Genomic DNA, 15,097 nt, shown 5'->3' with positions numbered 1-15,097 from the left:
GGTAGGCAGCTAATAAGCCGATTTTGTTTGAATATGGCAAGGGAGACGAAGGCTATCCCTTAAGAAAAGACATATGTCCGTGAACGATTCTAAGGGAAATTGACCCGTTCTTACATTATATATGGAGTTCGTATGACTCCAAGATATTCTTTACTAATACAAAATTCTGCAAATTTCCTTGTCTGAAAAACGTATTTTATTTTTTGCCAAGAATTTGCTGATTTAATTAAATACCTAAAAATAAGCAAACATTTAAGAAATTTCATCACGGTGAATTTATTGTAATGTATTGCAAAAACGTAAATAGCATAGAAATGTATAAAACTACTAGAGGGTTTGTAAAAGAAACATATTATATAAAATATTTTGTTCCAGTTTAATTTATATAAATATGACAAAACACACGAAGGCTACGTCGGGAATACCTTCGTGGAGAAATTTCTCAGGAAACCTGTCTCGTATTCACTTCATGTATGGGGAAAACCACGAAGACTAACTATCAAGTCAGCTCAAGATGTCTGGGATCGAATCCTGATCAAACTACGAATATTCTGCTGCCTCTTATACTCAGCAAATGAAAGGGCTGTTCAGTTCCAATTAATATTTACTGTTCGGAATTTTGTTTTAGAATCTCAAAATTATGATTACATTTGGCTATCGTTGTCTTTGTTATGTTGGCACATTATAAAACAGCATTATTCTTAGATAATCGCAAGCTTTCGATTATATGACATCCATATATCATAAAGCACCATTTCATAATACTGTTCAGGCTAACAGGTTTTGGAGAAAATAGTTACAAGTTGCTTCTACTATGAACGTCCAAATTTGACCTTTGAATTTTTTGTTATGCGGCTAACTGAAATCGCAGTTATGCAGAGAACCCTAAGTGTTGCTAGCAACTCTACAAGCCATAAAAAGACATGTGACTACTGAAACAAGCTTTCTTTCTTTTGAGCAAGAACTAGATAACTAATATTTGAGCACTACACATTATATGGGTTAATTCGCTACTGTGTGCACAAACTTGTGGGACAGATAGGTTACTCTAAAACGAATCGAGAATAAATAAGAATGCAATCATAAAGCAGTAGAGGAGACCACTGAAACGTCCGCGAAAGAAAGCCCTCATTCGGCATCTGCTTATAGATATATTAGTGTAGAAAATATTATAAATACGGTGGTTAGCAGACATGCATGTAACATATAGAGCAGACATGCATGTAACATATAGAGCAGACATGCATGTAACATATAGAGCACGGGTGAACCATTGTGCTCCTGTTCTGGAAGCGCCACTCAATGGCGCCTATTCTAAACCACCAGAGCTTTCTTAATACAGCTGCATCAAAGATTATGTGAAATGCGATCCTTCGAAAAAAGGGCCATGAATTGAGGATGAACGACATGAATCCTGAAATCAAATAGATGGTTCTTCGTAATGCGGAGAACAGTCTGCGTGCCAGTAAACGAGCAATCGCTACTCGCTTCAGACGTACCCAAATCTCCGTATGGAAGATCTGAAACTTTAACCAGTTACTAGCATATGCAGCTAGTTCAACCTCATGATTGTCCGCAAAGGTTTGCTTTTTCTCATGGTATCTGCAGAAAGGTGTGGCGGCTTTTTTATTCATAGACGAGGCATATTTCACCAGTGAAGGTTGCTATAAAGCCCATAACTCTCATATATAAGCAATGCTGAATCTCCGTCTTATGTAAACATTTGCAGCACAATACCCTTTTGCAGCCAGATTTTGGTCTAGTTTTGTGGAAGACCATTTAATAGACCCATATCTACTGCCTATTCATTAGGACGAACGGTCCTGTAAGATATTTTGAAGGAAATCTTTCCAAAACTGTTGAATGACAAACAAATACAATAGCCTTTGCGTCATGATATGTGGTTCTAGCATGAAAAAAACTAGGTCATTTTATACAGGACGTTTAGAAGCACTTACATGTGATATTTAGAGAACAGTGGATCGGGTGTAATGGTCCCCTTCATTAGTTTACAATTTCGCTTGACATATCCCATCTGAGTTATTCTTCTGGAGTCTTGTGAACGATATATCAGCGAAAAGTATGGAATATATTGTCGCATAGCTGCCGCGGCCATGCGACAGACTCACGAAATATTTCAAAACATTCGTGATTCCATGAGTTGTCAATGGCAGGCTTGTGTAACAGTCACTAAATATCGCAATTGTTGCATTTGATGAACAAAATAATGATCTTCCCCTATGTGTTTCTAGGTCATTTCACATATTTTCTGCGTACTGGCATATATCGGGAATGTTTCCGACCCTGAATTGCAAACTATTCCCGATTCTTCTTTGTCTAACATACCCCTTCCAGAAAGTTTCGTACACGTGGTAGCTAATCACCTCGTAGATTGTATAATGTGCTATAGGTATTAATAAAGAAAATTTCAAGCTTTTCTAAATAATATGTTAAGAAGGAAATATTTAAACGTCTTTTATTTAAAATGTAATCCAAATATTTCAAGTATTCTTAAAAATATATTATCTTGCGATGTTAATAGCAATCAAGATCGCCTATTTCCACTTAATCTCCCACGTTTTATTTATTAAATTTTTTTTTTGCAATGGAATCATAATTCATTCCTACCTCCACCAAACATCTGTTACATAGGAAGACACCCCCTTTATACCACGCATCTTAGAAAATTCTCCAGCTTTATTCCTATTAGAATTCCTTTTAAATCAGCATCCTTTCTACTATAACAAACAATAGGTTTATATTGGAGAATTTCCTCTTTCTCTTGGGGAAGAACAGCAGTATCCACCGCGAAAGCCGGTGAAAGTGATTAAGAAAAATGCCGTTAAGGGCCCCCTTGGTGGATTTTCGTTGAAGCAATTGGTAAATGTAAAAAAGGAACTTTTGTTATGACAGATGCCGAGACAGTTTGTATGAGAGATGCCGAGACGGACGCGCCCCGCGTCGGGGATGCTGCTGCCTTTTCCCTTCTTTAATAATGCAGTCATGTTTTTTTAATTAACCAAGGAAACCTCCTATGCTAAGGTTTTGAATTAATTTTTAAAAAAATATACCGGTCTTAGATTTTCCTTCACGGAAACTCGGCGACGTTATACCTTAGATACAAATATTGAAATAATGTTATTCTCCAAATTTTCATCAGCTTCTAAAATTCTAACAATTTTATTAAGAATTCTTACAGCTTCGTACTCTATTTGAATATTTATTTTATATAGTATCTAATTTACTAAAATTTACTATCTAAATATCAGTGATTTATCACCCGAACTACAAGCAATCGTATGCGAGCCTAATGTCCTAGAGTTGAACTGCATATATGTGACATAGGTGCGAAAAACACCGATGCCTAATAATAGAGCTAAAAAGACAAAAACAAAGTGAGTTGGCAGAAGTGAATGCAAGAGCAGACTGGTAGACTGCTAGCTCAACGAGAGCGTAAAATCCTCGACCTTTAAAATTTGAAACCTTTTTAAAGGTATAGTATTGAAAGATGCTTACTTTCAATACTATACAGCAAAAGGTGATGGTATCGAAGTTTGGAGCTATTTCTTGCGAGATCGGCGATCGCTGTTCCCCTTAAAAAATGTTTGGACTCAGCATGATTCGTTTTTGCTAACGTGGGAAATAACATAATTAATTTTTTTACGTAAATGTACATAAAATGTTGCTGCGTAAATAATACATGTTGCTGCAGCTTGATTCCCCCCCCCCAAAGTAGTCTTTAACAATGCAAATAGTACCACCATTCTTCTTTTTTTTTTCACCATCAGCCTTCATTCTCTTTGTAGATGTTAAACTGCTTCAAAGTAAATTTTGAAGTGTTTTGAGAATCTAACAAAGAACAAAATATGCTTAGTCGTATTCTTTCACCTCCAAAGTTTGTGCATCATTCTCCACTAAATTTTGTCAACCATTTACTTCGAGCTTCAATCAAATCATATTGATTGGAAATCTTTGCTTATATTTCCTTCAGATTATAATAATCTTTGAATCATTGGTACTCATTCATTTTTCTAGACATTTTAATAGATGTTGCACAAACATCATTTGCATTGCTTAAATCGAACAGCATTGCTTAATTCTCATAATATTCTAATATTCAAAATTTAAGTTCATTTCTCTATGGCATCTGAAATTTTTCTGCCCGGACATTAATAAATTATAAAATAATAATTGACATCTGTTTTTCATGCTTTACTTAGTAAGCTTTTTAATAATCATTGTCATATACAAATATTTTGAAATGAAATAAAACTTAAATAAAGGACTCTAAGGTAAATAGTTTCACTGTAGTGTTATTTATCATTATACTTGCTTTTAACAGTGTTGCATTGTCGTGTGCGTACGGGTTCGCAATAGATTGAATGCACAGACGACCGATGATCGGTTGATAAAATTTATTTCATCAAAAGAAACACATCAGATTTCTGGACCTTTCCACAGAAATAATCGTACAGGTGTTCACAGTATCAGAGAGTACAATCAGCAGTTACACTTCAAACTACAGTCAACGTTAGACGCAATGCAATGAAATGCGCATCTAAAAGACAAAGCTTTCAATACTTCGAAGTATCTCGGAACTAACAACTCACAACAACTACTCGCAGATGATCTCTCCGGCCTGATATAGTTTTCAGGCGGCCGCTGAGATATTTCTTGTACTTTCTGCTTCTCAAAATTTTGAAAGGCTTAATCGTTTAATTAGCTTTTGTATTGTATTGTATAGTAGTATTGTATAGTATTGTATGGTATCTTATATTAGTTATCTTTTATGCAGGTAACTGCATCAATTTATTTGTTGCATTAGGATCACTGGTGTCATGACAATTTTAAATGTATTTTTGTGTCACCAACACTGAATGTATTTTGTATTTTCATCACTAGTGTCATGACAATTTTAAATGTATTTTTGTGTCACCAACACTGAATGTATTTTGTTTTTTCATTGTATAGTATTGTATAGCATCTACTGTATCGTATTGTATTGTGGTATTGTATCTACTGTATCGTATTGTATTGTGGTATGGTATAGTATTGTATATATCTTATATCAGTTGGCTTTTAGTACAGGTTAAATATGTTAATTTTTTTTGTATTGTATTGTATTGTAATATTGTATAGTATTGTATGGTATCCTATATTCGTTAACTTTTATGCAGGCTAAATATGCTATTTTTATTCCTCATAATCGTATAATTAGCCTTATTGCATGTTTTTCCCACAATACCACGTGATCAATTGTATTGTACCGCTATTGCATTCTGTTACTAAGTTTGGTACGAATCCTGTACCATAATTGGTAGTAACCAATGTATCGACCTTTGTATATCTTAAACACAGTTGCATGCTAAATATATTTTGTATAACATATTCCTTTTTCCTAACTATTGTTGTACTATAGGGATTGAATGTGTACCGAGATCAAATTATATTGTAAGCTACCTACTTCTTCTGTATCACATCACTACCTGCGGTATTGTAACATGACTTTGTCATAGCGAATATCTAGTTTAAAACACTGACTTTCAATATGTTGTTTTGTCAAATATATGTACTTGGCTATGCGATGTATCCCGATCCAGTTGTTAGTCTTCTGAATTAAGTCGAATTCTGAATGCTTTACGCATTTCCCATGTATCAGTACTTCCAGTCACACACTGATGGCTATTTTATTCTTTTATTTTTATTTCTTTTGGTATATCCTCTGTGTATTGCTGTAATCATTTACATTCATTATGTCACTATTTCATTATGTCACATTTACATTCATTATGTCTCTATTTTTATGTTATATTGTCATTAAGTCTAATTCTACTATCTATATTTTACTCATTGTATATTATTGGGCTGTCCAACATCAGACTGTACTTTAGCTTATGTATATTCTATATTTGTGTGTATTACATCTTTGTAAAATTTTTGCTTATTGTCAAAACTCGACCTTTTTGGCCCTGCATGCTTTTGTTATTTTATTTAATAAATGTGGGGCCTGGGCGGTTGTTGGGATTGTCTTTCGTGGGCATTTGGTCTGTTGAACTGCCCCCGGGTTGAATTTGGCTCTGGGTTTGGGCGCCCGGTGCGTGGTGTCTTGTGATTCCTCTTTAGGCTCTAGATATAGGTGGACGTGGTGCTATACCGATTAACCTTTTGGTAAAGGGACAGTGCCCACGTCCTCCGTTGCTTATCGCTTATGGTTAGAGCTATATATATGAAGTCAATTACAGTTATTCAATTACAATACCTGTTACGGTGATACAGAGACCGGGCCAAAATGTCGCAAAATAATCGCTAAGTTTGGCGATTTCGCGCCAAATTTAGCCGCAGGAATGAGTTGCTAAAACCGTCGCCAGCTTGGCGATATCTCGCAACATAAGCGAGATAGCCATTTATTCAATGTTAAGCAGACTTGCCGCTATATTCTTATTTTTCCGGTACAGCAGCCTTTCACTGGATTTTCAAGTTATATTATACAGAAAAATACAGTTTCACATATAATTGCTCTAACATCATCAATCTGATATACAGAATTCATAACAGTATGAATGCACTTGTTAAACGTGACCTAGAAAGACCTGACATGGCCTTTTACTGTATAACTAAAGCATTTTGCTACATAAATCCTTTAAGACTGGTTCTACTTTACTTATACGTAACTTTCATCATAATTATAACTCAATATTTTATGATTAAATTAATATAATTAAAATTTTTTTAAAAATTGATAACCTAAAATATTGTATTCAGGGTTCTCTCAATGGATTATGTATAAAATCATCAAGAAAGCATAGGAAATACTTTTTCTTTAATATGCTGGCTTTGTGTACACATCTTCTTGCGCGCATAGCTCCTCTATCGGTAATCTTAAAACACAATAATCCTTATTCAAACAAAAAGGGAATGACATTACTAAAATTTTAATGAACATGAAAACGTTGAATATTTTTTTTTTTTTTTTCATTTTCATTTGAAATCTTAATTCTGTATTATGTTTGCCATTATGTAAATAACATTCTTTTATCTTTAAATATAGATTTTAAAGAAATACATGGAAAGGAAGGGGGGAAATGTAAAAGAAAATTATATTTGCGTACGAAAATAGAAAAAAAAACAGTATTCATATTATCAGCTAGGAACAAATATAAGAAATTTCTGTGATTAGTTAAATAATTTAATTAAATATTGAAAGTAAAAATATGTATATTAACTTGAAGTGACTTTTCTTTCAGTGGCATAGTTTTCTATTGATTTACTTCTTCTGTAATACGGTTGAAGGTTTTTCGCTCCCACTGTAAAATAAATTTAAATTGATGTTTAACGTACTTATGTAAATATAAATACAACTCAAGAGATTTCGAATAAAAGCTTCATTTATGTGCATCTTAAAAAATTACAATATTTAATTGTAAAAAAAGGTAACGGTTTATTTTTTGGAAGAGAGTTATAAGAATGTGCTTAAATGTCTTAAAGAGAAAAAAATCATTTTGTATTCAATAAGCAGCAAAACGAAAATTTACCTCGAGTTCCTAAATTTAACAAAATTGTAAATTATCGGATTAATAACAATTAAAATAAGCTTTCATAGTTTGGTTACTTGTTACAATTATTCTTTCAGAGTTATACTCAGTTTTTATGAACAATGTGAGTATTGCAAATTGGTTGATGTAAAATCTCCCATAAAATATTATACGTTAAATGACAAAATACGAAAAGCTTTTTATAAATTAGCATTTTACATCAAGCTGATAAAATAAACAAATTAAAAATAAAACAAAAAAAAAATGTATTGAAATCGAATAGTAAGAGAATAAAGAAACCTGCATTGAGATAAATTGATGATTAATTTACAAGTGAAAAAGAGCTGCATTAAATTTTTAAAAGAAAAAAAGAGCTGCAGTAAATTTGTAATTGAAATAAAGAGGAGTGGTGAACTTGTAAAATTTGAAGAAACATGAACAAGCGTAAACAAGTAAATTTCAAAAGATGTCTTATTTTAGAATAATTCCACATGTAAGGAAGAAGTGCTGGCAATTTTAGAACGGAGGCAATATTTCTTTTAAGTAAAAGACTTAACAGCTCAATTTAATACGCGTCTAAACCATTCAAGGCAGCTTTCAAGCTTCATCTTAAAATTCATGTGTTAAAATTTTAAAAACACATTAATACGGTCAGTATAGATAAAATATAAAATATAGTAAAATATTATCCTTTTACAAATAAAAAACTGAGAACTATTCCAAATAATTAAGGATGTGTAAACATTTAAAGAAAATTACGAGACGAAAGTTAAGAAGCAACATAAAATTAATAAAATTTACTTTCATAGCGCTAAAGACCTTTTGAAATATTAAAAGTAAAGAGATGGTAAATCATATTAATCATTACATTTGAAAATAAAATATAGTCTAAACCCAGAATCGCATTCCATTAGAAAGGTAGGATCCATGCAACCTCACACTATGACTAAAAATCTGTATATAAGTATATAAAATAAGTGCGCATATTTTGCTTCGAAATTACACATAAACTTACTAAAAAATAATGCTCTTTAAAACGTTAGACACAGAGAAAAATCTAAATATTACGTGCAGCTGTCTTTAGTAAATAAGTAATATTTTCTGATTTTAACATTTATCAAAATTGCCTGACATATTTAGTACTTTAAGGTTTGGTTGTAAATGAAATTTGGTAAAATTTCAGAAAAAGGTGTACTAATATAGTGACTCACATAAAACTGCCTCTTTACTTGAACAGAAATGTATCAACAATTTGTTACGACATGATAAATGCATAAATTTGATCATATTGGTGATTATTTTTAATTTACTAAGAAATATATAAAAATTATCAGTTTTAATTTATTATATTAATTAATGCAATTAATCTATAAACATTCACACTGTTGCGAAGTAATGATTAAATAATGCAAGATTAACAAAGGTATAGTGAAACCAGGTATTATTTTATTACTAAAGGAAGACTATTGCTTTATTAACTCAGATATGTTTAGTTTACTAATCTTCCAAACAGCAGTCATTTCAGAAACAGAAATAGGTAATAAGTTCATATTAAATAAGCTATTTACAAAAAATCATTTTCAATTACTTCAAATGCTAAAGCAAAAACGATTAGAAAAAAAGATTTAAAAAAATGATTTCGTTAGGAATTTTATAATTATTCAAGGATTTCTCCTATTTTTTATTTTTTTTTTCCTTTTTTACGATTTCTAAGTTTTTCCTCAGTTTTTTTAAATACTATGTTTTTTAGAAATTTTTCAAATGTTTGAGTGTATTTAATTTACTGTTTAAAACATAGTAAGTTAAATATACTTATTAATCAAATATTCTAACGAAAAAATATATTTACTAATGGCATGCTTCTCTCATACTAATTAAACAGATTTTCAACAAAAACAATCAAGTAAATTTAACATTTGAACTTCAAATATTAAATCTTATCTTATAGTTAAGATATTAATCTATAATCTTATGTAGTTTTTCATTTAAGTATTAAAACTACCAAAAAACTGTATCTTAAACGCTTTCCCTTAGATTTTTGTTGAAAGTTGTTTATCATATGGCTACGTAAGTTAATGTTGCTTTAAATGTAGTTTCCATAACGTTGCGGAGGAAAAGCGTATCCTAAATTGGCTGTTTATATAGGAACTCGGTTAATATGTTTAGTTCCAATATCATAAAGACATTGTTAAAAATATAATTTAGAGAACTTTTTACGATTAACACATTACCTTCATAGTTATAAAGAAAAATGTTGACTTCTAGAACTTTATCTTAATTTCAAAATAAAAAATTAAACTTTCTTACCCATATCTGCAGTCATGACTGCAATCAGAAATTTTAAAATTAAGAAATTAGTCATTAGGTGCAGTTAAGAGCAGTTTTAAGTCATACTAATGAAATGTGTTTCAACATACTGAAAGTAAGTACTTAATTTATCAACCCTTTGTTAAACAGTAATTGTTAAGATTAACCCAAGTTTAACAATAATCCTTTGTTAACAGTGTTGATCATGCTGTTAAAGTTTCGATGTACTTTTGGATTGCTTTGTTTACGTTATTTGTTGCTCAATTATAATTTTCTAAGCATTAGACTAAGATCTACGATTTAAAATAGAATCCGATTCACTAAGCCATTCTTTGACAATACGAATAGATTGTAAAGTCACTAGGTTATTTTAAAGCAGGAGATATGAAAAATGTGCAGTGCCATCGCCAGGGTCGTAGCTAGAGAGGGGCAAGGGGGGCATCTGTCCCCGGGCGCAGGATCCAAGGGGCGCCAAACTGATGTTACATTTTAGAATTAAATGTTTTCCATCCTTGGCAAGCAGTAGGCGGCGCGAAATCTTCAGTTATCCCTGGGCGCTGAAAACCCTAGCTACGACTCTGGCCATCGCAGTACTCGAACCCTGGACCTCTCGAATACTCATCGAGTATGCTTCCATTTACACCAGGCTCACCAGCGGCCGAGCGGTAAAGACGCTGAACACTGGTAGTTCGGTTGGAATCCCGCGAACGGGCTGGCTGCATGGGCGATTTCGTGTTTTTTCCGATGCGTAACGTGTATACGAGCCAGTTTTTTTAGAAAGTCCTCCACGAAGACATTCCTCACTTTAGTCAAATAGCCCTCGTGTGCTTTGCCATAATTGAAAAATCCAAATCCAATCCATTTACACCACGAAGGCATACGGAAAGGAGGGAGAAATTACCTTACTATACTCTCCCTTTCTTAAAGGGCGGGCGACTAAGGATTAGGGGATCCATTCCCCAAATTCTGCTGGTGATGAATTATCGTCCATCACCTTTAAGTATGGGCATCAAGTGTAGAGTCATTACATTTTTCGCATCAGGAGACGTGAAAATGTACAGTGACCTGGCCGGGACAAAAACCTTGAATCTCTTGAATACGAGTCGAGATGCTTCCAGTTACAATAAGAACGCATGCGGAAAGGAGGGAGAAATACCTTATAAGACATAATGCGAAGAATCATTTACGCAATAAAAGAATTTAGTTATCTGCATCCTTGAAAATCCTTTATAATGATTTTCACTTTCATTTAAAAGTTTGCTAACTACTTAAAAAAATTATATTCTGAAAATACTCTTCGTTAAATAACAACATAATTCTCTTTCCACTTTTCTTTTGGCAAGTTACTGCTCTTTTAAAATATCTATCTAATAATAATTAATACCAAAATGGAAATTTATCTTTTGATATGCAAAATAATTGTCTCTCATTTTGTGTAAATCAGTGAATAATTTCGCAAAGTAAAGCTCTTTTTAGCAGCGAATAATATACTCAAAGATTGTAGCAAACATTTATGTATAATAACATTTTATCCTTTACCTTACTTTAAAAAAAAATAAAATAACAGATTATCCCGAATCTTATTAGGTTCAAAATAAGAAAACAAAACATACGTAGTAATTAATTGCTTAGTTTAGACTTGACAAAACACAAAAACGATTAATTACATCGAAATTTAATGCAAAAAAAAGTGTACAGTGAAAAGATAATTCATTAATGCTCTTATCATGGTACTCCTAAAGATATTTTAAAACTAGGCTCCATTTTATTCTATGTAACAAATATTTTAAGCCTTAAATTAAATATTAAAAAAAAAACATGCGCACATTCACTGTTTAGTGCATGTAAAATTTATTTCTTGCTAAAATAACTCAACTGTAATGGTGGAAAATGATAGTCTACATATATTCTCTGATTACATGCATTTTTCCTTTGATAATATAAGCTTGTTGAACGATCATTTTCTCCGATAAATTCATAAGGTTCTATTTACAATAGAAATTAGTTATAACAAATTAAAGAGGATAACGCTTTTCACTTCAGCGGATTGCGTCAAAAGAAACCACGCGCGAGTGAGTAATGCTCCAAAGCCAATTTTTTTTTTCATATGAAAATGTTTCAGCAGGTAGCATTTGCTAATTAAGTAATTACAATTATTTTAGGCTTTGTACATTATTCGTAGCAATAACATACAAAATACGACTAAGTATGCAAAATTTTTATGGTGTTTATTCTTTAATTTGATATAGGTTTCGGGGGAAAAAACTCCCTAGTACTAGTTTAACAAAGAACGTGGTGCTAGAACCACTAAGGATTATGTAGCATCATTCGTTTGCATGGCAACAAAAGCTATTCGCCTAGAAGCTGTAGCACATTTAACCACCAAATATTTACGAGTAATTGCTGCATTAAAGAGGTTTTTTGCTCGTCAAGGGGTACCGAAACACATTTTCGGTGATAATGCGACTAATTTTATCGGAACGAAAAGAAAATTGCGTGAAGTGGAAATAGCTTATAATATAATTATAGCGTTATGGACGGAAAATTCCGTATAAAAGACTGGCTTTCCTATTCATTATACACGAAAATTTCCGCCAGCTTTTAATGTATCCGACTTCAGTTTGTCTATATATTGGAAGAAAAGAAATCAAGGTACAGAGAGAGAAAAAATCATTTTTTAAATATAATTAAGAAAATAATGACGAACTTTGAAATTTCAGGGATAAACTCGTAACGCTCGGAGAGTTAAGAAGGTTAAGTAGGTCAGAAGAGTTCAATAATTTTTGGCCACTTTTTTTCATTCATATGATTCCTTTTGCCTCTCTACATTCAATGGTGCATGGGAAAGCGGAATTAAACCCGTAAAGTTTCAACTCAGAAGAGTGATAGGGAAGACTAGTTTTAACTCCTCCTCATTTTCTTCTAGGGCAAACTATTACGGTACTTCGAGACCTCGTTTCAGGTGGAGTCTGCTGCAAAAACTAAAGCAGTGATTCTAGAAGAGATGGCGCAGTAAGTACCTGTACACCTTTCAGTCACGATGAAAGTGGACAATGGGTCGGCCGAATCTGGAAATTGTTGATATCGTTCTGATAAAAGGTGAAACCTCTCCGGCTACATAGCCATTGGGAAGAATAGTGGAGGTATATAGATAGATTTGTACATATGGCTAAAATTCGAACTCGCGCTGTGTTCGAACCCTACGTAAGCATGTTGATCCCTTTGCCTAGGTATCAAAAATCGAATTCTTGAGAGCAAGAGTGGTGGTGGAGCGCCGTATGGGAGTTGTACCTTAGAGTACTTTAGAGTAGTAGGAGCGGTGTTTCGATTTCTCTATTGCAGCTAACTCCAGTCTTTTACATGGTTAAGCTGCTTGCTGCTACTACAGATAGCCACGTTGTTAACGGCTATATTGCTACTATTCCAGAAAGCTCAGCACTGGCTTTACTTTAGGTCGCACCAGAAAATACGGACCACCAATCTTTTTGTTCTTTTAAATTAACGTTGCGTTATTTTATTTGTTTATTAAATATTGTATTTATTGTTACAGGATCTCATTCCCTGGATTATTATATTTCTAGGTTCAAGCATACGATCGCAGAAAACGTTGAATTGTATTTTATATCATAGAAAATATATAATACATCCAAGAAAACAGTTGCATTTCATCCTCAATCTAAATTATTTGTAAAAGTTATTTTTAAATTGGGTTTTGAAAAAAAATGGTGTATTAGTTGGATTACTAATATAATTTAATTTTAAAAAATCAAAAAATGTGTCAAACGAATAGCATAAGAAATAAAGTTCAAATGTGACAGGACTGTCCTTTAACGATGAAATGTCTTTAGATTATATGAATGAGCTCATTTCGAATAATAGGTCGTCCCGATGGTGGATAATGTGTCACCATGGGAGAGATAAGTTTTTAATAAAATTTTTGGCAATCTGCGAGATTTTATTTGAATTTAACTAAGAGTTAAAATTTTTATCTGCATCTTTTTTTAATTCCTGGTTTCGTCTTGTACTCGCTCAGTACAGAAAATTATACAAATTTAATTGGTAAGTGGTTTAGTATGAATTTAGAGGAAGAAATAATAACTGTATTAGTTTTAATAGTTAGATATTTGGCTGTGTAAACAGTTGCCGAGCTCGCCCAGCAGAGTACTCTGCTGCTGGATTTCCGATGATAAGTTAATGCTGATTTAGATTTTGCGTTGGCAATCTCAGAACTTTACGATCTTAACCGGAAATATTCAAACCGTGACCGTCCAGACCATAATCCATTTTTTTCTACCATCGTTTTAACATTTTTGCTGTTACTAAGTTCAGAGTATTGCCTATGTCTGTTTGTAGGTCTCCAAGTTGCATGGCAGTGCCAGCAAATGCATTTTGCTTTTCACAAAACTTCACAAAAAGTCACACACAGTAACGTCTGATGACTTGGGGGGCCGGGAAAGAAACATCACTTTGCTGTTTGTTCCAGAGTGGCCATTCCAACGATTAGGAATCACGTTACTGAGGAATTCAGGTACTTACACTTTTCAGGTGTGGAGGCTCATCATGCAGCTAAAAGACGAAATTATTAGAGTATATTTTAAAATTTCGGGAGACGTGTGACCTGTAACGCACCAAGATATATGTTGTCATTCGCTGTCTCTTCCACGAATGTGTCGGTTAACTTTTTGTCTGGTGTAGAAGTTTGCCTCGTGATTGAATACGAAGCAGGAAAAAAAAAATTCTCATGTTTACATTTTTCCTGTACAACAGGATCCGGGCTTCATTGGTCCTTATCTTTAGAAATTAAATTAAGTCATCTGCAATCTGTAGGATTTCATTTGCAGAGGTTTTCTCGAAACATTCCATACCGTTGTTTGCATAAGTCCCAGGTCATACTCCTTCGTTAGTTGGCTTCTTTTGGCTGAGTAAAAATGTCGCTCTTATCTTTTTCTCATTCTGGCTATTATCACGTAAAGGCCTCCTATGCTTTTATGCTTCTGCCTGTCGGACTATTTTTTCCAAATCGTCTACGGAAAGCATGCTGGACCAAAATTACAGATTCCGATTCAGCATACTGGAAGACATACTTTCCTTTCCCGAAACGCCATTCTTCATTCTAGCGCTTGCAGCACCACCACACTTTCCGTACTCAATACAGGTCGTGCGGAAAAGAAACTATTTAGGTTTCCTTTTTTAAATCCTTTTTGGTATGTCTAAAAATGAATTTGTTTCAGTCTTTTAAAATACCGTATATGATATGG

This window comes from Stegodyphus dumicola, chromosome 6, assembly GCF_044657685.1.
Source record: "Stegodyphus dumicola isolate Sdum_Otavi_A_Nest chromosome 6, ASM4465768v1".
Lineage (NCBI taxonomy): Eukaryota > Metazoa > Arthropoda > Arachnida > Araneae > Eresidae > Stegodyphus > Stegodyphus dumicola.
Note: the sequence above shows the minus strand (reverse complement) of the source record.